The sequence below is a fragment of the Camelus bactrianus genome, chromosome 2, assembly GCF_048773025.1.
Source record: "Camelus bactrianus isolate YW-2024 breed Bactrian camel chromosome 2, ASM4877302v1, whole genome shotgun sequence".
Classification (NCBI taxonomy): domain Eukaryota; kingdom Metazoa; phylum Chordata; class Mammalia; order Artiodactyla; family Camelidae; genus Camelus; species Camelus bactrianus.
Genome location: NC_133540.1, coordinates 69568166 through 69588795, shown reverse-complemented (window position 1 = coordinate 69588795; position 20630 = coordinate 69568166). Strand labels below are relative to the sequence as shown.

At 37.3% G+C, this 20630-nt stretch overlaps 1 protein-coding gene across 4 annotated transcripts in view; it reads left to right on the top strand.

Annotated features, from left to right (window-relative positions):
- Window positions 1-20630, top strand: part of BMPR1B (bone morphogenetic protein receptor type 1B) — a 348600-nt gene that overhangs the window by 165086 nt on the left and 162884 nt on the right. The gene's annotated exons all lie outside the window — the stretch shown is intronic.

Genomic DNA, 20630 nt, shown 5'->3' with positions numbered 1-20630 from the left:
TGCCACAGATAGAGACCAGATGTTCACCCAGGACTTTCTGACGTGAAACCTGTGCCCTTCGTCTCTCCCTGGTCGTAGCTCATTTTGCCTGCCAAACCAGGTCCTTACACTTCTCTAACCGTAGCTGGGTTCAAACTTAAGAGTTCAGACCCTTCTAAAGTGCCTTTGTCCGTACCAGGAGGCAATTTCCACAGAAATACAGCCAGAATCACTCTGAGAGGTCCTAGAGAAACAAGCATGTTGAGAAACACGAAGGAAACCTGAAATGAGGACAATGGAAGCAAGAGCAGGAGAACATTCTCAATCCCTCAGTCTCTGGCAGAAGTTCTCAGGTTTCCAAGGCAAATAGTTGTATTTAAGCACAAAACCAATACTTCTGCCTGAAGCTAAATGAACAAGTAGCTCTTTTGAAGTATTCAATCCCTCTCATTTAGATAGAATTTAAAAACAAAGAAAAAAGAAAAGAACAAGAGCATGAAGAAGAGATAAGGCTTTGTAGTTCCCATCCTTGAGAAGCTCTGGTCCTTTATTTTGAAAGTTAAAAGGTCTATAGAATCTGGGGCCCTTAGCTGACCATGTGATATTGGCAACTTCTAAAACTCTCTGAGCTTAAATTTCATCACTGATAAATTGGAGATTGTAATTCCAGAATTCAGGCTGCACAGCAAAATCTCCTGGGGGCTTTTTTCCTCTTTTTTTCTTCTTTTTTTAAAAAATTTTTTAAACTACAGATGTCTAGGATTCAGCCTAGATTTGCTAAATCACAATCTTTGCCTGGGCTTGTGCAGAGATAGGGAGATGAGACTGGGGTGGAGGTGGTGAAGTGTGCCTTGCTAAAGAGTGTGGGCGTTGCTGTGCAGCTGGTCGGGAGGCTGTGCAAGTTTTAAGGCAATTTATCAATGTCTCTGACAGCAGTGAATGAAGGTAGGCAACAGGTGTGCCGTCAGACAGGTAATTAAACATGTCTTTATTTTGTGAAATGTATAACTTAGGGTAAATGTATTTGTCAATAAATTGTATTCTGAAAAGAATGAAAGGTGAAGTCAGTTAAGAGACTAGCCTTTCTTCTCAAAGGTGGATTTGTATTTCTAGTTTCTCTCCAAGTGAACATTTATTCATTCTTTTCATTAATTCTTTTCATCCATTTAGGAATGTTAATTTTGTGCCAGGCACAAAATTATATGTTACTTCCTTAGAGGAGTCCATGTGATGTTACTGAGCTGCTGCCTATGTGTGGAATAGTGGAGATGGGTGATTTTAAATCTGAAGGACCTTTTAATTGACAAAAAAGAAATACGTGTTAATTATCTGTGCCTCTCATTTATACACTCCTCTTATATATTAGGATTTAAAGACAACTATAATTTTTAAAAATCACAATTATATTAACCTTTAAAAAGAAAAACATTTGCTTTCTCTGTCCAGTACAGGACAGTGGACCACAACTGCTTAATACCAATTTTGCAGTTTTTTGGTCTAGTCTCCAATTCCTGCTGAAGATTTGGAACAGATAGCATTTCTTTTCCAGAAATTTTATCGGGGGACGGGGGGGGGGAAGCAAGTCTTATTTAGACTTTGGTTTTAGATTTGATAGCACATTTCTTTCTTCATTGCTGTTAAAATATTAATTGGGATTCCCTTTATGGAAACATTTTTACAGTGAGGTAGAGGCATCTGAAGCTAATTCAGCTTTTACTAACAGGTGATAGAAAAAGTACCTGATGTAGCCTGTCAGTTCATTTCCTTTTATAAATTCAGCTTTTACTAACAGGTGATAGAAAAAGTACCTGATGTAGCCTGTCAGTTCATTTCCTTTTATAAGAGCCAGAGATCATGAAGTAAACCTACTCAGATTTATGAAAATTTTGCTGAATTGATTCATACTAAGAAGTTTGAGCCATGATGGTCTAGCAGAAAGAAAATGAGTTTTGGATTTGTAATTGTATCTCCAAGAGGCTTACAGATTGCCAGATCTTCACCTTCCCAAGTTCCTTACATAAATTTCTTAGCCAAGACTCAGTTTTCTCACGTGCAAAATGGACGTGTTAATCCCTATCTGATAGAGTTGCTGAGGATAAAATGAATTCTGAAAAATAAGTACCAGACTTAATATTGAGTCTTAATAAGTGTTTTTTTTCAAAGAAAGTTTTCCAGCCTCTAAATGAAAGCATGAATAAGCACATCACATGTGCACTCATGAAGCCAAAAAGTTCTAATTAGGCGCTTTGTTTCATTTACGTTGACTTAATTTTCAAGAGCAGTTTTAGGTTCACAGCAATTTAAGGGAAAGATACAGAGATTTCACATATACTCTGCCCCCATAAATGCATAGCATTCCTCATTATCAACGTCCCTCTCCAAAACGGTACATTTGTTACAGTTGATGAACCTACATTGACACACTGTAATTACCCAGAGTTGGTACTTTGTATAACAGTTGACTCTTGGTGGTGGTGTACATTCTGTGGGTTTGAACAGTTGTGTGACATGCATGTACCCATCACTATGGTATTTTCATTGCCATAAAAATTCTTTGTGCTCTGCCTATTCATTCTTCCCCCTGAACCACTAATCTTTTTACTGACTCCTTAGTTTTGCTCTTTCCAGTATATCATATACTTTGAATCATACAGTATGTAACCTTTTCAAATTGGCTTCTTTCACTTAATATGCACTTAAATTTCCTCTATGTCTTTTCATGGCTTAAGAACTCATTTCTTTTTAGCACTGAATAATATTCCATTGTCTGAATATACCAGTTTATCAGCCTACTGAAGGACATCTTGATTGCTTCTATAATGTTTTATATTCTTTTGAGTCTTTTTTCCCAGTCATTTGAGACAGATTTAAGTAGTACAAATATAAGTATAATAAATATAGTCAATTATATTTTACTTTGTAATTCATCATTCTTACATTTTTCTGAATGTTATTTAGGAAATTTATAATACTGCAAATGCTAATAGGAAAATGAAACCATATTGTATAATATAGACTCCAGTTGATCTTAAACTATATTGCATTCTCATCCCATCCATTATTCAATGTTTATTGCTTCCCCATTACTATAGGCTGTAACATTTTGTATTTGTTAGAGTTTTTATGTTTCCAGAATACTTCTACGTCGATTAACAAGTTCCATACTATGACAGCTCTGTTTAAAGCACTTCTGCATGTGGTTGAGACTCCATCCCTTGCTGCCTCCTCTCTGACGTTGAGCCTTCAGTTCTTCTTTGTTGCTTCTTTTTTTTCCGGGGCGGGGTTGGTTTATTGAATTAAAGTCAGTTTACAATGCTGTGTCAATTTCTGCTGTATAGTATAATGTTTCAGTCATACATATACATACATGTTCCTTTTTATGCTTTTTCATTATAGGTTACTACAAGATACTGAATATAGTTCCCTGTGCTATACGGAAGAAACTTGTTTATCTATTTTATATATAGTAGTTAGTATCTGCAAACCTTGAATTCCCAGTTTATCCCTTCCCACCCCCTTTCCCCCCTGATAACCATAAGTTGTTTTTTTCTGTGTCTGTGAGTCTTTTGCTATTTTGTAAATAAGTTCATTTGTGTCTGTCTTTTTTTTTTTTTTTAGATTCCACATGTAAGTGATAGCATATGATATTTTTATTTCTCTTTCTGGCTTATTTTACTTAGAATGACAATCTCCAGGTCCATCCATGTTGCTGCAAATGGCATTATTTTATTCTTCTTATGGCTGAGTAGTATTCCATAAATATACTATGACTTCTTTATCCAGTCATCTGTCAATGGACATTTAGGCTGTTCTATATCTTGGCCATTGTAAACAGTGCTGCTGTGAACATTGAGGTGCATGGATCTTTTTGTACTTGTTGAATTTTTTTTTTTTTTCTCAAAAGAAGTTTGCTTGAAATATACTATTGGTGCAGTTACATTTTTCCTACTTGTAATATTGGAAGGTTCAGATATTTCAGACAGTGTTTTATCCACTGTACTTTTCAGGAACATTCAGTGTTTGGTTTTTTTGTTTTTTTGTTTTTTGCTCTTTCTCCTACCCAGAGCGTAGAGATTAGATGGGAAGTGAACTAAGAACCTTTATCCTTTTTCTTTATTCTTTCTTTTATCAAACCAAACTTGTTTACTCCTTGGATCCCAGAACAAGTCTTACTCATTACCCTATCTTGGCTTTGCTGATTCCATGTCTGACTAAAAAGACTGTATTTCAGATTCTGATTGTAAAAACTGTGCAACCTGATCTAAATTATTAAACTTTCTGTGCATACAGTGCAGATCATTATGACTGCTGTATCTGGCTTCTCAGACTGTGCACTGCACCTCTCTGGGACTCTATTTACATAGATCACAATATGTGGAATGTGTGACATCCTTTGCAGGATAGTTATAAGATATACATGAGGTCCTAAAGAGAGTAGTTGAACACAGTGATAGAGTATGGACTTGAAAGTCCAAACTCCTGGGATTACAACTCAGCCATTCTATTTATTAGCTGTATGATCTTGGGGAAATCATTAAACCTTTACTGTGCCTCACTTCCCATATTTTTAAAATGGAAACAAGTGCCTACATCGTAAGGGTATTCTGAAGATCAAATGTGTTAGTATTAATAAAGTGCTTAGAACAGTTCCTGGCATGCAGAATGCCTAGTATATGTTAGGCATTTCTCTTACTGTATGAAAATTGCTTACTGTGGTTCTCATGCTCTTTAACTGGTAGCTCTTCTTTAGATAAGGTTCACTCCTCACATTCAAGGTCCTTCTTCACCAGATCTTTCCTAACCTCCTTATACTTCAGTTATTTTTTCATAAGAATTCTACACAGCAGGAATTATAGTAGGTATGTGATTTAGCTTGGAACTTAAGCTGCTTTATAGTATGCATACATCTCTTTCTAGAAGGCCAGGACCCTCATCTTTACCTTTAAGGTGTTCTCAGCTTTTATCCCCTTCTGCCTCATTTATGACTGGTGTTGCTGGAAAAATGATCCATTGTCTGCCCTTTGCTCTGAAGGGAGTTGGTCTCAAGCGTCCGAGGCTTACGAACCAGAAAAGACAGCAGTAGTGCACTCATGGTCTCTTCTTTTAAGGCTTGTATAATCTAGTTTATTATATAAGATTAATGTGCACAACAATGAACAATTCAAAGTGATTAAATTCTGTGATACACAGTTAGACTAACAGCAGTGAGAGTTTAGGAGAAAGCCATGTGTGTAAGAGCTGAGTCAGTGAGAAGAGCCTTCCTGTGGGGTGCAATTTAAATGGAGTTGTATGTGAATAGATCAAGCTGATCTAGGCCTTCAGATAATGCTGATGATGTTAATGTGTATGTTGATACTAATAGGTAATATGTGCTAATATTAATCCTCAGAGCAAACACGAACGCAGCATGCAATGCTAGATGTTGTTCTTAGTGCTTTACACATAGTAACACAATTAATTCTTTCTACAAAGTTGAGAGGCAGGAGCTACTCCTGTCATGTTAAAAATAAGGAATTTGATGTTGCCAGTAGGTTATATTTAGTTGTGATCATGATTACAAGTTTTACTTTATTTCACAGTAAATGAAAGCCTTTATAATTTTTCAAAAAGATCGAACATTTGAAATTAAGTTTCATCATATTTTCTTTAATCTTGCCTTGTAATCTTTTTATTTATTTTTTTAAATGAAAGTTGTTTTTATGATAGCTCCTTCCCCATAAAGACATAATATAATTATCAACAACAACACAAAAAGATGAAAGACTTTCATGGTTTGGAATGTGGGGTAGCTTATTTTATAATTTAATAACTTCTTTTATAATTTAGGTCAGCACATCAGATTTTAATGGTTTCTTATTTGTCTGATTAAAAACAACTGGTAAAGCTCATCTCCAGTGAGAAAAAAAGTGGAGTATTGAAATTGCAAAATATTTATGGTGGTGGAGTTCTGAATTTAATTGGTAGCTACTTGGGTGCCAGTAACAGATTAGAATTTGCTTTTTAACAACTTTGATAGACTTAGTGTACTCTTGCCAAACTTTGTAACATAAATTGTGGATTATTGGCAAATCTCATCCGTATTTTTTTTTTTTTTTGGCAGCCCTTTGGTGGAAATAGACTGATTTTTATTGTGTTGTTTAAAGAAAAAAAATAATTGAAATCTGTTTTTTCACTCATCAAAAAGACTGTCTTGGTTTTATTTTGTAACTGCATCTTTTTCTAATGAGATGTAGGCTGTATTCCTTGGGACATCAAAGAAAATTGTTTAGTTTCTAATAGAAGTCATTTAAGAGGTAGCTAAAGATGAGCAGACTTGATTGGGTTTTAGAAAGTCTTTTAAAGTGTAGATTATTCTGTTGATGCCCACAGCTTTCAGTTGTTACTGGCTTATTCATTTGCCAAAAGAGCAGATAAACAGTCTGTAGGGCAGGAGTTGCTGAGTTCTGTAATTGGGGCCATAGTTCATGTGGGCATTTGCCTATCTTTCCTCTCATTCACAGGGCTTGCTGTGGCTTAGTGTTAACAATCCTGTGTTTGAGGGTGGCTGTGAAACTCGAGGCCTCACGCAGGAGGCCTGCCTTCCATGGTGGTGTAGGTGTGACTGTGAAGTGTGAGACTGGTTTCCACCTTACGGACAGCCTGTGCCCAGGGAGTCTGCCTCTGCTGGGTGGTTTTTTCTTTTCGCAGTGTGTGTGTGGGAGAACGTGTACAGGAATTCTTTTTGCTCTTTCTTTTCGTGTTTTTTCTTACAAGACCGTGATGTTTGAAATGAGCATTTGGTCTTTCATGGCTCCTTTTTGCTTTTTTCCCCCATTGTCGCCCTGCAGCTGTAGATGAGAAGCATTTTTCTTTGACCTCCCTTCCCTGTGTTACTTTAGCTCCTCCCAGGGATGCTTCACAGATGACCTTGTGATCCTTCATTTTCACTCATGTCTAGGAGGTAACATATAACTTCAATTAGTGAGTTGAGGTATTGATTCAATTCTAAGATACAAGATACATTCCAACTTCAGGTAACAGTGTGAAAGCATACCTATAGTGGTAGTAACTGTTACTCATTTACGATGCACGTTTTTTTAGGATGTTACAAGGTAAGAAGAAAAAGGAATGCAGGCATTTGTATCAGTGAAATATTGTCAGTTTTATTAGGTCCTGACTACTGTGGGTTATCGCTCTCATTTGATATGAAGTGAGAAGTATAATATGGTTGGAACCAAGATAAACCTTTGTGTGCCAAATTCCCTTCTTTGAGCATTTCTGAAAGCAGCTCTTTTAAATAGGCCATTGTTAATTATGGAACCTGACTACCACATGTGTTCTGAAAATATATATGGAAAGAAGGTGCTTTCTACTTCTCAGTCTACCAGTTTTTTATCCATCAGCATTCTACTGAAAACACAGTGTTAGTGGTAATAATGTTCTCTTTGGATCACTCACATATGGGCAGTAGAACATGAGGTTTAGTATCACGAGCTTCAGAGGCAAGTTAGATGTAGGCTCTACTTTGTACTAGGGTCTACTTTGAGACTTTGAACATCATTTCTTTCAGTTTTCTCAGGTAATAATATTACATAATATATAGAGCTGTGTTGATTAAATTACTAACATAAGGAAGACACTTTGCACAGTGTCTGGGCATATGGCAGGAATATTAGTCTGCTAATGCAGCCATAACAACATACCACAAGCTGGGTGGCTTAACAGCAGAAATTGGATTTTCTCCCAGTTTCGGAGGCTGGAAGTCCGAGATCAAGGAGCAGGCATCGGAGACCTTTCTTCTGGGCTTACCCATGGCTGCCCTCTTGCTGCCTCTTCCCATGGTCGTCCTGTTGTGGACACACATTCTTGGTGTCTCTGTTTCCTAAACTCTTCTTATGAGGACAGCAGTCATATTGGACAAGGAGGAACCACCCTAACAGCCTAGTTTTAAGTTAATAACCTCTTTAACCGCCCTCTCTCCAAATACAGTCATGTTCTGAGGTACGTGGGGCTTCAAAATATGAATCTGGGGGAAATGCAATTGAGACCATAATGGCAGCCCCTCAGTGTTAATTGTTATTCAGAAGTGATTGTTGCTCAGGTGGTGCCTGGTGTCAGAACGAGTAGCAGGGATGTAGTCAAATAAGAGGACTCCGCTCCGGTTAGCACGGTCGGGATGGGTCACATGGGAACATTGGGGTTTTCCCTGGGTGCTGAGGATGGTAGTGCAAGTTTAAACAGAAGGTCAGGATTTAGCAATGATGTTTGAAATAATGAGTTTGGATGAGCCTGGTATGATTGGAAAAATGTGAGAAACTTGATTTAACAGGAAAAGAGTTTCATATTGGGAAGTCATGAGAGGTTAAGCACCTGTAAGATAGAAGACCAGATTGTAGAGTTGCTTGAAAAGCAGGCTGGGTTTTTTTTGGTTTTGTTTTTAAGCTCATGTTAAAGATTACTGAACTGGAGTGTGACATGAAGAGAATTTTAGAAGGGTTAAAATTTTTTCTTTAACTCTACAAATTTCTCTATATTTTTAATATGAAAAATGAAGTGTGTATTTCACATATTAGAGATGTACTTAACGCAAATACCTTTCAGAACATTTGAAATGATCTTGTTAGCAATTCATGGTAATAGTTGGGTAGTCAGCAGTCTCATAAGGCATGTGCAGCTCCTTGAAATAGTGTGTTCAGATGCTCTCCCCGCCTTGTCTGTGAGAACATTTAAGGTATAAGGACCCTTTGCAGACCAGTTTGGTCGGACTTGTAGGTCGTCCCTGAGTCAGTTAGTGAACATTTTACAGAGACTCCTGGAAGCTGAATATTTCTTTGGATTATTAGAATGTTTCTTACTTCTCATGTTTATTTTAAATATTTTTTACTAATATTATTGTTTGAGCCATATGGGCTGTCTTTAAAAGGATAACATTCTTTCTTGAAGTGTAATGTAAAATTTCATTACAAAATATGTAGTTGTGTTCCATTTCATAAAGTTAATTTACTTCACAGAGCTTTGTGAAGTGCTTTGGCTAGTGAAGTTTTTGATCTTTGATTAAAATGTCAGGTAATAAAAATACTATGTGAGTTGAGATAGCTGAAATCTAGGGTAGAGAGTATGACTTTAGTTGCAACTGGGAAGGTCTTGTGCATTATTTATTATTTTTGAAATCCCCTTAAAAGTTAAAACGCTCAGTGTGAGAAGTAATCTAAAAATTAAGTTTTCAGAGATTTAAATGTTAATTGAATTGTCTGCATGTTCTCAGTGTTGAAGAAGCTTAATAGCTTTTGAATTATTGTTCTAATTGAGAGTGTCAACACATCTTGAATTATTGAATGATCCTAAGGACCAGCTCCTCTTAACTTGTTGGAATTGTCTGGGATGCTAAATTTTTCTCTTTTTGCTCATACAGAGGGCCAGAACTTTGCAGATCTTTTCATTTTATGATGGCAGTTTTAGTCATGTCATCTTTTAAGGGAAGTAAAGTTACATCTCAATAAAAGGAAACACTGTATCTGTGTCACCAGTTCTGAGGCGCTATAATCTCCTCATTATGGCTGTAGTATTAAGACTCTTGCTTACCTTAAACATAATTTCACAGCATAAATCTCCTATACTAGACTCTTTGAGAGCTTTATCCTTGGACATTGCTCGCTTTTTACTCTTTATGTCAATAAACTGTTTTCAGGGACAACCGGAGTAAGCAGGGTTGGTCTCTTACACATCCATGTGTTCTAGGAATGGATGATAGTAACGTTGGAACATAACAAGAGAAAGCTATTTGGCATTCTGAGGCAAATTAGGTCTTAGGGTCTGCTTTAATTTTAAAAACAAAAGCTCTGCTGTTTTAGCCAGAAAACAAAATATCTTGGAGTTAAACATGGAAAATGTTTATAGTGTTGTATAGTTTTATTACTTCAGACAGAAGGAAAACAGTTTATTGAGAAACTTTTTCAGCCAATAAGAAATCTTATACAAGCCAACAATCAAGAGGTGAACAAAAAACATTTTCTGGTTTAGGGAGAATGAATGGTGAAGGCTTAAGACACTTAACCATTCACTTTGAAACAAGTGCAGTCTTTTTTTGCTTTTATGTGACAATAGACAGCTAGCCAAGTAGAAAGGCTTTGAGTTACAGAATTGGCCTGAAAATGAAGGATGTGCCCTTTTCTATTTTTTCTTCCCTGCTTGCTAGAATGCTAATTTGATGGCTGAACCTCAAGCCAGTTATCTTGAACCAAGAGTTGGCAGTCACATGTGGAGGATGGTGCAAAAACGATTATCAGAAGAGGCTAGGTCTTTTGGAATCGTGGTGCTGTCATACCAAACCTGTCTGTTACCTGGAGATTTTATTTACGAAAGAGGAATAATCTGTCTATTTAAGCCACTGTTGTTTTAGGTTTTCTATCACTCATAGCTGAATATAATTGTGAGTCATACACCCTCCCCTGTTGCATCTACTCCTGGAGTCAGTAAACTATAGTCTGCTGACCAAATCCAGCCCACTGTCCATTTTGTAAACAAAGTTTTATTGGAACACAGCCATGCCCGTTTGCTTACGTACTGTCTGCGGCTGGCAGTGACTGCTCTCCTGCTGCAGTGGCAGGGTGGAGCAGTTGTGTTAGAGACCATGTGACCCCCAAAGCCTAAAACATGTATGACTGGCCCTTCATAGAAAAAAAAAATTGCTGGTCTTGTCTGTGCATTGACCTCACTTATTTTTCTTTGAAAATGTCTCTTTTATTGTTCTTTTTTCCTGTATTTATACAGGTCCTTTACCAGGCTAACCATTTTTACTTTACATTTGAACTACTTTAGCTGTCTTATTGTAAGCTTTCTTAAATCATTTGTAACGCTACCATTTATTCATTCTACCAGATGCACCGTAACACTGTAAGCTTTTGTAAAGTTCACATTATGTCACTCCTCTGATCAGAAATTTTTGGTGATTTCCTATTTCCTACAGCATCACATCATACAATTTGTCTTTTATGATTCTTTATATTTTTGCCCTGCTCCAGCATGCCAACATTATTTTTTGTTCATTTATTCATTAATTTAACTTACTTTAAAAATACCAATGTGTCCTGGGAAACCTGAAGCGAACCCACAATTCCAGTGACTCTTTGCCTGTAAAGTAGTAAATAGCTTGGTCGCTTAGCCACAAGTCTTCCCTATTCTGCTCTTATCTTCCATACAGCTTTTTGGGTGAGTTTTCTGGAATGCAGTTCTGATAATGTCACAGTCCTGACTACAGCCCACATCACCTGCATGGCAGGCAGTGCAGGTTAAATCTGTGCATGGCATAGTGTACAAGGCTTTGTCTGATTTGGCCCTTGCGTATTTTCTACAATTCTGTTTCTTCTTTGAGAGGACCTTTCACTATAACCTTGAGGGCTTGCCCTTTATAAAATTTCTGCCCAGTTTTTTCTTCTTTTGCACATACAATACCTCTGTCTAAAGAATCCTTCCTTCCACCTTCTTCCTGCCAGCCCTTTTCTGCAATAATTACGTGTCTGTATTAACTCTTCCTAAGTGACGCACAGGTGCCTCCTTCACTGTGAGGTGTCCTGCCCCTCCTGAGTTCACCACTCCTCCTCTGTGTTTCCATGCAGCCTTGTGCGTACTTACCCTTGAGCCCTTGTGTATGAGCCCAGTGACTCCTTGGACTGAAGTTTCCTGGTCATATGTTCTCCTTGGGTCTTGTTGTTTTCCCTTATGCCAGTTATCACAGTTGTGTGCTGTATTTCTCTGTATTGCCATGGGATGAATGTCCTTCCAGTTCATCACTTTCCTGACCCTAGGCCAGACCTGCAGCCTTGTGCTCACCATTGAATTTCCCAGCATACAGCTAAGTACCTGGCACACAACCGACACTCAGTACTTGGTTGTTGAATGAGTAGACTAATTTGTGGAGGGCAAAAGATATTTTTTTCTTTTATGTTTGTGTCTGTGTCGCATAGCACAGAACACAGCAATGTTAATTTATCACTAATGAAGCCTTAAAGAGTACTTTTTTTTAAAACAGAGACTCTTTTCTTCAAATAAATCTTATCAAAAGTCCAATGTATAAAAGAGATAAAAGCAGAACTTCCATGTTTGAATACCCCTCCCCTGGCTCCCCACTGGGCTCCTGAGGGAACGTCACAGCATCCCCTGGCCTCCCCCTCAGGGCTGGGCAGTGTTTGGGAAACCACTGGAGAGTGGAAATAACTTTGGCTGCAGCAGCAGGTGAGCAGTGTTTTTCGTCAAGCCCTGGCTGTCCCTGTCTGTCCCTGGGCAAGCGATTTAAGTGCTCCGGGACTTGGTTTTCTTATCTTTGAAATGAAAGGTTCAAACTTACGTTCTTGGTGTTTCTTTCCAGCTATGCAAGTATATTTAAATGTTTCAGGTTTTTTCCAGCTCTTGGTCCCCACTTAGATATGCTTGTTCTCTTATTGGAGCGTGCTTGCCTCTGCCTCACTTGTGTGCTGGATTTCTCTGACTACCGTGCCAACTCATCTCAGAAGTCTTCCCCAGCTACCCCTTTGCGTATTGCACCTGTCACGTTCATTGTCTACAGCACGTAAACTAGAACCTAGCAGAGTTGGCTTGGTACAGAGTTTCCATGCCGAACATGCTTTAGCAAGTAGATTGGCCAGACACCCACTTTGCTTACCTTAAACAACCTAATCCTATTTCATAATACTAAGGCACATTCTTTCCATATGTATATTATTTGCCTCCTGATAAACATGTAAATATATTCTGTGGGAGGGAACGCTGTGTGGAGTGTCTCCTGTTGATCAGTCACCTCAGTCAGCTTTATCTGTGTAATTGCACAGACTTCATATTTCTATGTACCTCTTATCCTTTACTATTTACTTGTTGATGGGCTGATCATTTGAAAATTAATCACCTATTAATTCCTCAAGTTAGGAGAAACAGGAAAATGCGCTTTCAATTGCTGAGATCACAATTCCAGTGAGATTGTACTTATACAAGAGGGGCAATCCATTGAAGTCCTCTCTATCCATTTGTCATTAGATTCAAGAATGGAGCAGAAGAGGGACCTGCTTTTGCAGTCAGGTCTGAATTTGAATCAGATTTCTGCACGCCTTTCCACAGATTAAAACCCCTTTGACTTTAGATTCCTTATTTTTAATAGAGTAATGCCTACTTTCTCAGGGTTGTTGTGAGGATTAGAGCTAACATATGTCTAGAGCCTGTCACATAGTAGGCAACCCGCCCCACGTAACTGTTCATGGTATTTCTTAACACTGGAGGAATCTGAGACGAACTCCCTATGGCCAAAGAAAAAGATCTAGGTATTTGATAGGGTCCATGCAAATCCATTTGTTTTCTGGCCGGGCTTGTGTAAGAGATTTCAAATTGAAGTTACGAGCTTTTTTTTTCCTTCAGGCTAATTCTCTCCTGGTTTGAAAATGGTGAAAGAAATTGGAGAAAATAAGGAGAAATAGGAACTTTCATTAAAGCTGTTCAAATTTTGTGGGACTGATTTTTTTTTCTTCTGAATTTATTTAGTAGCACACTGGAGGAGTGTTCTTCCTGATGAATATGTTTCAAAGAAATGTAGTTTGATTTAGACAAGAGTAAATTGTGTAAGTTTGTTCTCATGTTTACACATACGCACAGGAGTATTGCTACGATAAACACTTCTTTAGGCACTCGGCAGCTCTGAACTGTATTGAGACTAACAACCCTATGATCCAACAATGGAACATTTGTGGAATTGAGAAAGACAAAGAAACATTGGAAAGCAGGGTCATTGGTGCATAGGGAAAGCATTAAACCAGCAAAGCACTTAGAATGGACATGCGACCACACAGTTGTAGAAAAAAAAATTTTGAGTCTCTCAACACAAAGTCTTGGTTTTGGACTCCCTTAGTTTAAATATTGACTTCTGAAATGGGATGAAAGTTGATATGTGCCCTGTTGCAATGTCTTTCTCACCACATATTAAGTGGCAATAACGTAACCTTGTTGGGTAGAAGCTAGTACTGAGTTGTTCCTGATTTACAGCTCTGGTAATTTTTCTTGTTCTGGGAATACCCTGCATGAGAACACATGTTGAAGCTAAAATTGGCTTTAAACCTACCTAAGTAAAAGAATTCTTCTCGTATAACCAACTTATAAATATTTAGATTTTAAAATGGTGTTTCAATATATAGATCTTATTCCCTTTTTCAGAGAAATTATCAAAAGAATAAAAAATATAAGCATAGAGACAAAGGTAGCATTAGGAGTAATTACAAAGAATGATAGTTCAGTTTTAGAAGAAAATAGAATGCTTAAGCAGCCCTGAAAAAAACAGTGTAAGAATTTTGCCATAAGAAGGACAAGCGTATGCTTGCTTATTCAAAGGGTAAGGAATATACTGTAATGAAAAAAATGCAAACTTTTTAATTAGTCACAATGTTTGTTACTGTGAGTAATCCATTATGCAGTGGACATTCTCTAAGTCATGAACCCTTTATAATGAGCTCTATGGAAAATCTCCCAGTAATTGGGTAATTCCAGAGCCTTCACTTGGCTATGCATATATGGCATAAGTGTTAAGAGAGTTTATGGCTTAATTGTCATGCCTGAGAAATTTTTGCATTTTATTAACTTTAACTTAAAGTACCATTGGGTTGAAAACCTAAAGTTTGATGACTAAATTCAGATTATATGCAATGATTGAAAAATATTTTATATGGTAGGTTTATACTGAAAAATTTTCATGAACACAATCATCTGTATCCTAAGAGATAATGTGGGAAAGTTTAAGGGTAGAGTCTGAAATTCCACGAAGGGAAGGAGGGCCCTTGGAGAAATGTTTAATCTTGGGAGGTGACAGGAAGTGGCAGGAAGACCAAGCATGTGAGGTATTTTTATACACAACTGATGGGTAGGGAAGAGATAGGAATCCATGACAAAATATGTCAAAAGTTGGGTTATGTTCAAACTCTGTATGTTTACGAAAAATAAAACCATGGAATTAAGGAATAGTTTCCTCTTTTGACCAAGCCCAAGCAAGCCCTTGTAGACCTTTTGTGCAGTCTTCAGCTCCCTGAAGTAGACATACAAGCACCTTGAACATCTTTCTTGGGCTTAGTGATTAATGTATTTGACTTGAGAAGCCCACCTAGAAGTGGAGCCATGCAGGAAATAGGGGGAGTTACAAATGCCGCATTCTCCTTACAGATTATGTACATCAACACATTTGTTGTAAAGTGACCTTCTATGATTGCATTCCATTTTCTTACTAACTTCTCTTATAGAATAGATAACTTTATAAGTGTTTTTGTCCATGTGAATTAGACTAATATTCCTTTAAAACTACTTAATGAAATAGTAGGAACATGAAAAATTCTGACTGTGGTACTGTAAGAGCTCAAAATAAGTCAGATCCAGAAATTTATCAGAGAACGTGAGATAGCACCCATGACCATGTTCTTTATCCCGCTTGGAAGGTTATCTCCATAAGGGTAGTGACAATAACATTTTAGGATTTTGATTAATTTTCCTATTAGCTGTATAATTATAAACAATACTTGTAACTTTATATTCAGAGAGATTTTGTTTTTCCTTTTTGTCATCTTTGGACTTTCTTGGCATCTCTCCAGTTGCCATTACTTAAAATATTTGTATGGTTTATTTTTTATTCAGAAAGAAAGAGGTAGCTAGAGACCAAAGTGATTACCTTGCTCGTAGCGGCAGCCCCACCTGCCCTGTCTCCCTCCCTCTTCAGGATAAGACCTCACTGCGTGTCCACTGGAAGAATGTTACAATGCTAAGTGTTGGCATGTGGTGAGTAATTAAAAAAAATAAATAAAGGCAGGTTTAAGAAAGATATTTTTTATGGGCTACACTTTAAATGAGAAAATTTGAAAATGCTATACTAAGTTCTGGACAAAACACGTTTATTTAAAAATTAGGTATCTTACTTTATCGGGCTGAAAAATGTCAGAAAATTTACACTGCTGTTTTAGACACTGAAATGTTAGGAGGAGTATTTGAGAAGCGGCAACCTCAAAGTAACTTTACACTCCTTAAATTAGTCTTAGCTTTGATCCTTATGCCGAAACTTAAAGGCAGCTCACAGACTTGGGCAGGTGGCAGGCACACGGCCCATGGGCCTCTGGTGTTCGAGTCAGCGCTAAAATCCATCCCGGGCTAAGTCAGTGAGAATTTAAGATCTTTCTTGATGAGTGAGTTTGACACCATTGGCACCATTATGTTCGTGTACCCTTGTTCTCAAGTGATTAGGTCTTTGAGGTGTTACTTCAGATCCACCCCCACCCAGTACTCCAGTTTCTGCCATCATATTCCCCTGGTGTTCTACATGTTTTTCCCAGCTTCACCCTGTTATTTGATTTTGTGGATTTTCTAGCAGTTTTTCTGGCCGATTTTAGTTGATCTGTACATCCCAGGGCTCCTTGGTCGACTGCATTCCACCCATCCTGTGACTGCATTCTGATACTGAGACACTTACTTGTTTAGAAGCCTGCAGTTGCCAGGCTACTAGAGTAGACTGTTCATTCTGTTCAGAACCTGAAGGCTTTCATTTTATTTTATATTTATTTATTTTAATATTGGATAGTATTCTCAGAAAACTTGTAGCCCATCACAGAGCCCCCCCCTCCCCCTACTTTAGCCTGACAAAATCCTGATTATTTTTAAAATGTCCTATTTGCATTTTAGGGTTAGGAGCCTATGTTCATGTTGCAAGAACAGAATCAACAGAGCAGAAACCTTCCTCTTCTGCTTTAGCTTTCTCCTTACTAACGTGCTGTATTTCACTTTTGAATCTGGTTTATAATTTGTCTTCTTCACTACAGTGTAAGCTCTGTCTGGGCAGGGAATTGTCTGCTTTGTTCCCCTTTGTATCTTCAGTTCTTGTAACAGTGCCTGGCACACAGTATATGCTCAATATTTGTAGACTGAAATTCTAACTTTGTCAAATAAGTATGTCTTTAAGTTGAGAAGTCGGCTAAGGAATTAATGTTCACTGTGTTCTGACTGCCTAGTGGTTTCTTATATGTAAAAAGTGATACTTTCATGAGGTTTTAAATGTTTGCTATACTTTTCAGTGTTTCAATATTTACTACACTCAAGAACTATAATTACAGATTAACTTGCAAGCCTAGGATTATGTTTTTGTTCTATATCTTATTTTATATTTTACAGCCCTTTAAAATTCTGCTTTTTTGTTGTATAAACCCATTAAAATCAGCAATAACTTATTAATTGATCCTGAGACAATCTTTTTTTTTTTACGTTTTCATCTCTTTGTTGAACTTCTCCTTTTGTTATTATACTGTTTCCTTATCTGTTACATTGTTTATCTGGGTTCTCTCATAGCTCTCTTAGCACCTTGTTGTTTGTTTGTTTAATGGAGGTACTGGGGATTGAACCCAGGACCTTGTGCATGCTAAGCACGCGTTCTACCACTGAGCTATATCCCTGCCTGCCTCCCCTCAAGACCCACAGTCTTAAAACATTTTACAATTGCTGAATTTGGGATATATCTTAATGTCATCATATGACAATAACACCATTTTTTTCCTTACTGCTACATAAAATGGTGATGTGCTGCATCATATAAATGTTCTATATTTGATGAAATACTTTAGTTATGCTTTGAAATTTTGGATAGTGTTTGAGAATCCTTAAATTTCTAGAGTGATTTCCATTTGAATCACAAAACTAGTGTGAAAAGCCTTCACAAAAACACCTTACAGTCCTATTTCCTACACTTCATATACCTCAGTTACTCTAACAAAATATTTTGGAGGGGGTTTCCTCTTACTAAATACTGAACTGGAGGGACTGCTTGATCGCCCAGCAGTGATTTCAAGGTACTACTTCTGACATCGCATGTAATGGAAACCTGTCCGTTTGCAGTTTGACAAATGAACTCAGCCCTTCGTGTGACCTTATCTGTAAGGTGCACTTTCCATCTCCTAAGTAAACCAGAGGTGCCCTTCAGAGGCCATTCAATTTTTGATAGCATATTAGAATCACATGTAAAAGAAGTGTTTGTGAGAGTCCAGAATATGTCTCCCAGGTGGGGAAGCAAGGGCTTGTGAGAGTTGTCAGAGAAACTGTAGAGTTGTCAGGTTTTGAAGAGACTGTTTGCTGCCTCTGATTCACTGACTGTCTTGGTAGAAAGTCATCCAATCCCTCTAAGCCGCAATTTCAATTCTTGTGAAATGAGAGAACTGGACCGTGGAATGTGATAAAAATAACTGTTTTCGCTCTAGGAATGGATTGTGTTAGAAAGGTTCAATTTGATTTAAGTTTAAAAAAAGAAAATGGGAGCATCCATTGGTTGGAATTGAGTGACCCCATCAGTGTTTGAACTCAGTATGTTTATTGATTGAATTAGTCACTATAAAAAACTTTTACTAAGGTAGTTTATTATTCTACTTGTCACTTTAAGGAAGAGCAGTGTGGTCCTCAGCTCTATCCCCTGTGTCAATTAACTGTAACATTTAGTTTCATGTGGCGATTAAAACATGATGGATAAGCATGCGCTACCCTAATGTAATTCAGAAATGCCTCAGCCACAGGTGGCAGCTCCTTATCCATTTCCTTTCCTGATCTTACTGAGCCTGACACCACAAAGATCAGATTTAATTACCATTTTCCTCTTACTGCTTGTCTATTGATAGACTTACTGCTTTCAATATTTAATGTTACAGAATATTTGGATTATGTAATCCAGCAAAATTCTAGTTTTTAATGCATCTGATAACTGTGTAAATTTCAATAATGAGATGAACATAAGTGTTATTAGCAGATTTCAATTCCAGGTAAAACTTTTTTGATTTATAATTTTATAATTATTCAGTTTCACCATTTATAAGATGGAGATAATGTGCATCTTGAAGTATTTAAATATTAGAAGCACTATAGTGAAAACACTTTCGTAGAACCCAGTTAATAGTAGTTGCTAAGTAAATATCAGTGTCGTAACTATAATTGATAATCACTCTTTGATTATTCATAACTCATTTATTGAATTTAAAAGTTCATATTTGAATTTATGACTTGCTTTTGATGAACTTCTAAAACTTGGATTACTAACCAAAAAAAGTATTTGACATTGACATTTTAAAGACTCCAGTCATACATGTAAATTGCTTTTCAGAATGTTTGTATTAATTTATACTTGCATCATAAGTGTGTAAGTGTGTTTTTTCTCCATACCCTTCCCAATATTGAATATTATGAAAACTTTACACTGATTTACTTAGGTGGGATCTCTCACAGTTAATTTTCATTTGTTTTGTCAACAATGAAGTTAAATTATTTTCATGGTTATGGTTCTTTGCTGTGAGTTATCACTGCATGATTTTTCCTTTTATTTAGTATTTTTCTTACTAACTTAATTATATTAAGGCTATTAAAACTCTGTCATATTTCTAAAAAAGATATTCATAGCCTGGTATTTATCCTTCATTTTACTTTGAAAAAAATTTAACATTTAGTTTCTATAGAAGAATCATTTAAAATATCTTTTTCCACACTGAATCTTTTTTCAACAGCCTTTGCTGTCTCTCTCTAGTCTTTCCTAGATTAGTTTGCAGGACTCCTCAATTTCTGGTCTTCTCATGCATCCCTCATCTCTCCTTTGGATTCCAGTTGTGCCCTGATTCATGTGGATCCCATATAGCATCAAAAAATAGGCAGGCCACACCACTAACTCTGAGGAGCCAGCACACTGCACAGGGAGGAAGCTTCCAGTTTGTTAAGAAAGTGTTGGGGCTGCTTCAGGCTCCATAATCTGTGTCGGCATTGGGGGTTGGCCAGGTGAGTGGGAGGTATGTGTCCTTGGCCAGCTCTGCAAAGAGGACGCAGAATATTGCTTGGTTGTGATAAAATGAAGAACAACTTACTCTGCCCAAAAACATCCTCAAGTGTTCAGAGATTCAGGTTCTTGTTTGGAGACTTCGGGAGTTTGGTGCCTGCATCTGAGCATATTTTAATTTGCCTTTCTTTAATACCTTGAGGTGGTAGTACCTTTTTGATTTTGCTTAATGATTTCACCTAAAGATTTATGGACAACGTCTTTAAAAAATATTTGTTTTTCTTAGTAAAGTTTGATCAGAATATCTATTCCTATTTTTAGAAATTTTTATGACATTTCCCATATATAGCCTAAATGAGATGTAATACTTTCTGCTCTTCATTTCTGTTATCTCTAGCCGCATAATGAATTATTCCAATCCAAAGTGGCTTAAACCTGCAACAGCTATTCTCTCAGTTTTTGTGGGTCAGGAATGTGTATAGGGTTTGGCTGTTTGCTTCCGGCTTTCATGCGTTTTGCAGTCGGACAGTGGCTGGAGTTGGGGCAGCAGGCAGCTGAAGCAGCTGGGGCCTTGTCCAGCATCTCTTTTCACACACTCAGGGCTTGTCCATGTGGTCTGTCTACATGGGGTAACTGGGGCTTCACAGCATGGCAGCTACAAGGCAGTCACCCTGCTAACATGGTAGCTGAGTGCTTCAAGAGTGAGTACTCTAGTGACAAGGGGAGAACAGTAGTGCCTTTAGTGGTACACTCTCTATATCGCGTAAGTTCAACTTACATCACTTATATTGAAGTAAAAAATTCAAGGTGAATCAGAGTTATAGGAAGAACATAGTGGGATGGCAGATGTTACTGTAATTATCTTAGGAAAATG